The following is a 9,736-nucleotide window of genomic DNA, read 5'->3' as shown; positions in this document are numbered from 1 at the left end:
TTTCCAGGTTTGTATCCAAGGGATGGTAGGGGTTAATTGCTCACATAATGCCACTCGGGCATGAATGAGGCTGGTCACTCTCATCTTAAATGTCAGGTCCAACTTTCCTAGCCCCGGGCTCCTACGCTCCTCATGGAGCAACACAGGATTGAATGATGATGATGAGTACTTCCCAAGCCCCCAGCGTTGAAATCCCCTGCAGCAGTTGTGAAGATATTTCACATTTCAAGCTCATTGAAGTTGAAATTGTGTTCATGAAAGCACTGTGAATGTGGAGAAGAAACAATTGAAATTGGACACGTGCATGGCCAGGCACCTCTGACAGTACACACCATTCTGAAAAGCAGAACCAAATCAGTTAGATGGCTGGCCCTGCCCAGTTATCATCAGCTTTGAAAGGTGACATGGTTCCAGGACACCACAATGGAGAGGTTGGAGCAGATGCTGCTTGCTTAGGTAAGGAGCCAGACTCAGCATAGCATGACTGTCTGAAGTCATCTCTGAGAAGACATTGAGGCAGGGTGGCTCAGTGGTAGAGCTTCAGACTCAGGACCTGGGGGTTGTAAGTTCAAGCCATGCCCGGCAGCTTCCATGCTGGGAGGGGTAGCACCCTCCTGTCACCTAGCAGGGCTATATGATCTAATAAGGTCAAGCTCAGGGGGACATTTCCCTTTCCCTTTCTGAGAAGACATATGCACCTCAGGCAAGATCTTCACAAACTTGAGGCTGGTAATCTGGGGTTTTCTGCCAGAGGAAAGTGTGTTGTAAAAACTGGCAGCCATGCCAATATCCCACCCTGTTCATACAAACATAGGAGGTGAAATTTGACCGCCCTGTCCAGATCACCCATATTTCTGTTATTTTGTGAGAATTATTGCCACATTATACACAGAACTGCTAATCGCAGCTTTTTGAGCCTTTATTCCTGCAAAACTGGGATACTGTTGTACTCTAAATTTGGGGTTGTGATATGCTCAGTTTAGGAAGCTCTCTTTGTGCTTCTCTCTTACTAGTGTTTTCTGCATATGAAAAATATGTTTTTGCAGTTTATGGCTGTTTTGATAAGATGGGCAGTAGAATGTTGAGGAGTTAAATGCCCAACTGAATCATAATATAAATATGGATATCTTTTGTGGGAGAGTAATGCAAGACCTAATGTCATAATGTATGATGGTTTAGGTACCCACTCCACTACATGAAGTCTTACCTAGGCTAGGTAAAGAAGTCTGGTGATAGCTAGACAGTAATAAAGATATCCTAATACTGCAAGGGTTAATGTGCACAGCTTCTAATGCATGCAATACAGTAAGATCTTGCTGTCACAATAGTAAAAAATTTTTGTGGTGATGAAGGTGGTGGTGGTGATGATGCTTCTGTGCTGAAGAGGAATAACTCTTTCACTCTGAAGATTTTTTTTTCTCTCTCTCTCTCCGCCCTCTATCTGCCAATTTTATTCTGGTCGGGAAAGAATTTTAACCCGCCCCATCCCAACATTTTCTGGGCAGTGGTACGCCCCAGTCCCGACATTTTTGGACTTTTTTTTTTTTTTTTTTTTTTTTTTTTTTCCTCAAACCTCCGCTTTTGGTGAGAAACATCGAAAATTCATAGAGAAATCGCTCATCTGAGGTTTAAAATACTCGATCCAGGTAGGAGTACCTTCTTACCTTACAGGGTTTTCTATCAGGCTGGCTGCAAAGAAAACGAGTTCTGTGGGTGGATAACTATTCTACACCACTCATAAACGGTATTTATTTAATTATTTGGTACGAATTTATATGTCGTACGAGAGTATATTGGTTTTCAAACGGTAATATAGGCATTATAAGCATTGTTTCACTCACTAACTCATCACCATTCCTGACCTTTTTTTGCCACATTACCTGATCATCATTTCTGACTGTTTCTTCCCCAAATGTTTGTCCTCCACATTGTCATCAATTGAGGAATCACTCTGGCCCTGAATTTCATACCGTGGCATGACATGGCTTTACTGGCCAGGTCACTGATAACAGGTGAATTGCTGAAAAAAGGTCATGCAGGGGGGGGAGGAGGAGGTCATGCTGGGTAAGGCATTGCCCCTGCCTGGCATCTTGTAGAGGAAGGTGTCCCGTGTATATGTGCCAAAAATCACTCTTGAAAATTGAAAATTGTGCAAATTAGGGACCTTGCAATGTTGCCGCGTTAATTTACGTCTCCGGGATATGAGTGCACATCATGTGAGGACGTGAATTCACGTCTCCGGGACATGGCGGGTTAAAGATGAAAGGGTTAGATGTAACCTTCATTATCCATCTTTTTAGTACAAAAAAGCTTCCCAAGTGTAATAGAAATATGGAGGTGCAGTATCAAGACTAAACTAAACAAATACATCAGTGTTGTAAAGAGATTAAGGGAGTCAGCATTGTCACTGAATCCATTCATGGTAATGGTGGGTGGTGGTGATAGTCATAAATCAAATACGGTACCAGCAAGTCTTTGTTTGTCACCCATTTTATATTCATTGTTGTATAGGTCCACAGTCAGTTACTGAAATGTTCCCAATTAAAGTTCCATTGCTACCTATGTAGCTGATTTACCAGTTCCTTCAGTTTACATCCCCAGCATATACTGAGAACTTTCTGTATCTCAAGTTTGCAACAGAAATTTGAAAACTGCATTGTGGAATAGTGTGTGTAATATTTCACAACATCATATGGGGTTGAGCAGTGCAAGAATTGAGTGCTATGTGAGGCATGATGCATAAACTGAAACTTGCGAGAAACAGACACATCAGTGATCAGTAGTTCAGTTAGCGGAATGTTAAGGCATATCATTTCAAAGCACAGAACAGTAATTAATTTAGCCAAGTGCTGTATCTGTTTATCTATAATCAGACACCTTGATCTCGGAGGGGATGACCATGAACATATCGCCTCTGTATCGCCCTGTCCTGTGCCGTCAAGCTGCCTTCATTACAACTTGCACCACCCACATTCAAATACCTCTCCACTCCATCCCTCCATGTCATTCTTGGTTTCCCCCTCCCCCTCCGCATCGGTTACATGCCTTCTCCATGTCAACGAAAGTATTTTTTAGTGAGTAATTAAGGCGCTTCAAGCGGATGGAGCTGGTGCAGACTTATATCCAAGGGATGGTTGGGGTTTATTGCTCACGTAACGCCACTCAGGGATGAGTGAGGTAGGTCACTCTCATCTTAAATGTCAGGACCAACTTGCCTATCCCCGGGTTCCTACGCTCCTCATGGGGCAGCATAGGATTAGATGATGGATGGATGGATGGAGTGCATTTCTTGTGTTTTAGCATCTACTGTATTATTATTACTACAGCATGCAACATAGTAGTCAAGAAGATAATACTGTATTGTATAAATAATGAATTCCAGACTGTACCTCACTTTCAATCCCTTCATTGCAGTGACATACCCGTAGTAGTTTTTTTTTTTTTCCCCAATATATTTAACTTAGGAAAGACTTCATCTATTGGGAGGGGTTAATGAAGGCTATATGCAGTTATTTAAGTTTTTAAAATTACCCCTAATAAAAAACCATGTGGAGACAATAAGACTACAATGTACAAGATATCTTCAGGCTGCAGGGGTTAAGGACATTATTTTTTTTCTAATTACTGGACAGTACAGTACAGTACCCTGTGTTACTGTATAGTTGATAATATTTGAATACTTGTAAACAGCCTCACGATTCTTTTCTTTTCCAGTGATGCTTTCAGAGTACTTTTTTTTTTTTTTTTTTTTTTTCAGTGTTTTTAGATTGTTTTTTAGTGGTGGTGGCACTCACCATCTGCTCACTCAATGTAGTGCTGTTCTCAGGTGGCCTGCCCTTTCCTCTCTTCCTTCCTTCCTTATTTCCATCCTTCTTCTTCCATCTTTCCTTCCTTCATTCTTTTCTTTTCCTTCTGTTTACGGGTGACTCTACACTGAGTGATGAGCCAAATCGTTTCCCGTACACCAGGAAACCATACTACCCTGGGTGGTAACCATATAACCAGATTATGGTGCCTGGTGGTTTAGTGGGTAATTAAGGCACTCCAGTTGAATGGAGCCTGTGTAGGTTTATATCCAAGGGGTGGTTGGGGTTTATTGCTCACATAATGCCACTCAGGGATGAGTGAGGCTGGTCACTCTCACCTTAAATATCAGGATCAACTTGTCTAACCCCAGGCTCCTATGCACCTTATGGGGTGACAGTGGATTAGATTTATTGTTTGATTTAGAATCGTTTCACAATTACTTAAATTTCAGCTGGCATAATCTAACTCCATGGCTGAATCACAAGGAACAAGTCTTAAATGAGGAAGTTTCAGTTATGTGCAGTACAGTTAATTCCCTACATTCATGCAGATACTGTTTGGTTGTGGACATCATATGTGAAAGTGGTTAATCATAAATGTTCTGTGATTAATGTATGTGTAAATAAGGGTATTTGGTTTTGCGCTTTAGGTCAAGTGGGCATTTTTACCACAGTTTCCCTCATTTACCCTTTCCTCCTCGAACTTGACGGACATACCACGTGAACATAAACATAAAACTTTCTCACATTGCTTCTTACAAGCACTTTACAAGTACTATGCGATTTAGAAAACACTGCATACACTCTTATGCTCACAATACTGTCTAGGCAGTCAGGCCCACAAAAACAGCAGGCAGTGTGTTCAAAGAAGTGAAATGCTTTCAGTAGTTTGCATTTCATATGAGTACTGTGTATGCTGTAGTATTTTTAAGGAAAATAAAGAAATTATAATTTCTTATGGATTTTATTCCTATATATCCATATCTGCATTTAGATAACTAGTAACAACCAGCCAGAATAAGCATTTGGAGGCAGGGTAAGAAGTGAGTTGATTCTTCTTGGCTTAGGAGTTTCAAAACTTCTGTCCATTAGTGATAATACTATATTTGCAAATTGCACCTTAACTTCTTGCATGTTACTATTGTAAATTATGTTGATGTTAAGCATAAACAGTATGCAAGAGAGTATTAAAGAGAGTGGTAATGTGCACTATAAAGTTTCCTATGGCAACTAGAATTTGGCTTTGAAATAAGATATTTTATGTAAGCTTTGTGTTTGAAATTTTACTTAATTTGCTTCATAAATCCATGCAAAATTCAAATATTATATCTGTTAACACACAGATAGAGGGCAACTGATAGGGAAAAGCAAAAGGAGAAGAGGGACCTGTATGCTTAACGTAATTTTCTTCTTATAACCAATCTGTGTCTCCTCTAGTATTTTGAAGGAAATGAGTATCCGTGCATTTGTACTACTAATCATTGTGGTAGGTGGGGGCATTCACCATTCACTCACTCGATGTAGTACTGCTTTGGGTGTCTACCCTTTCCTTTCTTCCATCCTTTTTCTGTCTTTCCTTCACTCTTTCCTCTTTCTTCTGCCTACGGGTGACGTTACACTCCTTCTTCTATCTTTCTTTCCTTCATTCCTTCCTCTTCCTTCTGCCTATGGGTAACTCTACACTGAGTGACAAGCCAAATGGTTTCCTGTACACTAAGAAACCATTGGCTATGGTGGGTGGTAACCATACTGTATAACCAAATTATGTCACCTGGTGGTTTAGTGGGTAAGTAAGCTGCTCCAATCAGGATGAGCCTGTGTAAGCTTATATCTAAGGGGTGGCTCACGTAATGCCACTCAGGGATGAGTGAGGCCGGTCACTCTCATCTTAAATATCAGGACCAACTTGCCTAGCCCTGGGCTCTTACGCCCCTCATGGGGCAACATAGGATTGGATGATGGATGGATGGATGAATACTTTGTTAACAGTCCACAGCAAGAGTAATTATTTAACCCCTTAACTCTAGGTAATATCCCATTTTAGTTCATTCTTGCCACTACTAAACTGTTTTTTCAACCTAGGAAAGAGCTTCTTGTGCTGAAAATGTTTTTTATGCTTTATGTAAATTCTCCACTTAAAAATTACCGTACAGTATATCCGAAACTGAACAAAATTATCAGGAGATTGTAAGAATAAAGTGAAAAAGACATGCCAGGCTCTGAGTTTTTAGGTGGAGTAAGTGTTGATCTGAAATTGGCTTTTGTCAGCATTGGAACTTTGTGAATTTTTATTTCATTTACAGTACTTTATACAGCAATCTCCCACAGAGTTCAATACACATGTCTGTAAATACATAAACAGAAAAATAATTGAGAGAACCGTTACAGTACACTAGTAATGCTTAAACATTAAGCCTTCATTTTACATTGAAATGGTTTGCAATGGATTATGTATGTAGTATATGGATAGTTGGCATTATGGATTGTGGTAGGTGATGACCATCATCCACTCACCTGATGCAGTGCCGCCTACTTCCTTCACCTTTATCATTCTTTTTTTGTGTCTGCCTTCCTCTCCCTCTATTCCTACCATCTTTCATGTCACATTTTATTACTTTTCTTTCCTTTTCAGGTGGCTTTACATTGAATGACAAGCCTAATGGATTCCAGTAAGCCAGGTAATCATTTACATCACTAGGTGGTAACCATATAACCAATGTACACGTGTTCCCTACATGTCATCAAGTGGGTTGGCGGAGGGTTAGTGCCCCTCCCTGTAAAACAACTAACTCGAAGACAAGTAGTCACCCTTCTTGGGATTATGGCATATGCTTATAGACAGAGTTCAGCATGATGTCAAAGTAAATGCTTTGGAAATGGGAGTGAGGTTGGTGATGAATGGTGCAAGGTGTAATATTTCAAGTACAGACATCCTTGTTTTAAGTACAGTTTGGAATGAGTTCTGAAATACCATAACTTTTTCCATACAACTGGTACTATAAACGGGGGGAAGCTGGCAAATCCATGTTATAGATACTGATGGAACTTCAGTAATCAGTTCTCTAATTAACTGTGAGCCTTATAACAAAAAACTGTAAAATATCTTGTTTTACATAAATTCTGTTTATGCACATCACATCCTTATGCAGCTGCCTGATTTCTGCCTTTTTCTTCTTTACTTGAACAGGATCCAGCCTTATGTGAGAAAACTGGGAAAATGATGAGATGTAGCTTCAAAAACTCTTTTATTTTGGTTTGTAATTCAGTGGTTTAATGCATTGCTTTGTTAGTCATTTACTTTATACAACACAGTATTAATATTAGTAGTAATAGGAGTGGGAGTACTTGTTCTTGTATTATTATTATTAGTAGTAGTAGTTGTTGTTGTTATTGCTGTAGTAGTTGTGTGATACTAGTAGTTGTAGTAGTAGTAGTAGTAGTAGTAGTACTGTTGTAGCAGCACTAGTAGTTGTAGTATGGTACTAGTAGTTTTTGTTGTTGTAGTATGGTGCTAGTTGTTATCACTAGTTGTTGTAGTAGTAGTAGTATGGTTCTAGTTGTTGTTATTGTAGTTGTTGTAGTAGTAGTAAAGTAGGAGTGGTAGTAATCCCGGGCGTATCTGGACATGAACTCAATAGACTGGAGGAAACTGGCTACTTAAGCCTGGTATTCCCAGATCTCTTTTGTTGAGGTTATGTTAAAGAGTTGCCCATGTTGCAATAGTAGGTGCATATGATAAATGAGCACACTTTTATGTGGGGAGCTGCACTTAAGTCAGTACATTGTGGCTTGTTTGGAAGTTATGTTTTAGTTTGAACTGAAACAGCAAAGGCATCTTAGTCTGGCTAAGATGTACAGTACAGTACAGGGTATACAGGTACAGTAGTAATCATAACTGTCATATGTAAGTGTACTGTTTGTGTACTAGCCCTAATATTTCCTAATAGGATCAGTGTGGTGCTGGGGAGGAATGCATTCATACAGTAATGCCATTATGACCATGTCAGTCAGCAGTCCATTGGGTTCACAGTGAGTTGAGTCTTAGGCCACAGTAACTGCAACAACAAAATAACACTTTTTTTTTGTGTGGGCTGCTGTTTCTATTTCCATTTGCTTGATATTATTTCTAGCTAGTTTAAAACATAGTTAATATATGCTAAGCCCATTCATATACCGTAAAACTGTCATGTCTAAATATACAGTATTGCATGTGTGTTAATCCTAATTGTTCCTTTCAGGGACAGCATTATTTGTTTATATTTACATCATTCTTAGTTCCTGTTGTCTTTTCCTTATGCATGATATTGTTTTTAGTATGCTATAATCAATTAAATGTGCTTATTCCATTTGTGTAAAATTTATCATGTGTAAATGAATGTGTCCTAAGCCAAAGAATTTCATAGGTACCAACATCCTGTAGTTTTTGTTACATTTTTATGCAATATTTTTTTGCTGGTATTTCTTTTCCTTTGTGTTTTATATTATTTCTAGCCAGCTTACATTATATTAAAGTGGGCTAATCCACTGGCATAAATTTGTGATGTTTAATTTTGTCGTGTTTAATGCTTGTTTCCTTACAGGGCCGATCTTATTTGTTAATTTTTATCATCCATTGTTGCTATTACCTTTCTTAATATTGTTTCTGTCATGCATAAAGTACAGTTTAAAGTGTGCTAAATCTTTGATACAATATAAAAGTTGGTTGAGGAGTAAGTTCAGATGGGGTATAAATGTCAAGCTCTATAGTAGGACTCGCGCACGTTTGCGGCTGTGGTGTGGCCCGCACCTGTGTACAATGGTGCCACGTTTCCCCAACTTGCGATGTGAAACGGAAGCTATTTATGTACAAGGCATCACAAATTCGATAAATTCAGATGAATAAAACCTACACTTGTGTATTTTGATGGATGAATCAACAGTAATCTTATTATGCATAAAATATTTATACAGTAACACAGAAACATGGCATACATATTGTACAGTGTTGCTAAAAGAAATTGTAGTCACTTTTAATGGTTTTTAGCGTAGTTTTAGGGTGGGTAATAATATCACAGTTATAGATATAAGATAATGAGCCTGAAGAAAGAAGAAATATGCCAATATCCAAAGTAAAAGAAATAATTCATGTAATTCTTGTGAGTGGCAACACTTACACACCCACTCTGGCCTAAGGTAAAGTACGTACCTCCGTGGACCCAAGCATAGCTTGTACAGGTGTTGCTAGGGAAAAATGCTCACATTTACCAGCTTTTACCATAATTTTAAGGACGAGGAATAATCACATTTATAATCATAAGCTAATATGTAGGACAAAATAGTAGGCATATGCCAATACTGAAGTAAAAAAAAAAAAAAAAAAACATTATTCACTCGCGAGCGGCAACACTTCCACACCCAGTCGGTGCGAGAGAGAGAGAGAGAGAGGGGCATGCATTGAATGCATTGTCGGCATCACTAAATATAACAAAACCAAATTAACAAATGAAAGCACAATTATAAATAACTTATAAAAGAATCAAAAGTACTCAGGGTGGCTCACATTTCCCGCCAGGAGAGAGAGAGAGAGAGAGAGAGAGATAACGGTATAGAAAACGTGGCAACACTGTACACAGGTGCGGGCCACACCACAGCCGCAAACATAGGCGAGTCCTACTATAGTGGCAACTCTTGTCTGAAAAGTTGATTGGAGGGTGGGTTTGGATGGGGTATAGTTGTCAAAGTTTTGGACGGATAGGTTCCATAACAAATTTTTCCATGTGAAGTTCAGTTTGTCTTACATGAAATGTATCGATGTGTGTCTTTTTCTGTGGTTCCAAGAGGAAGTACTGTATGGTTGCAGTGTGTATGCAGATATTGATGATCTGCTTACTGATAGTGAACAGGATCTTTACTGAATGTTTCAGAGTTATGTGAATGTTTGAGTGACAAGG

Source organism: Coenobita brevimanus, chromosome 88 (assembly GCF_032717465.1).
Source record: "Coenobita brevimanus isolate Jiangsu-jjx chromosome 88, ASM3271746v2, whole genome shotgun sequence".
NCBI classification, from domain to species: Eukaryota; Metazoa; Arthropoda; class Malacostraca; order Decapoda; family Coenobitidae; genus Coenobita; species Coenobita brevimanus.
This window is presented reverse-complemented; position numbering follows the sequence as displayed.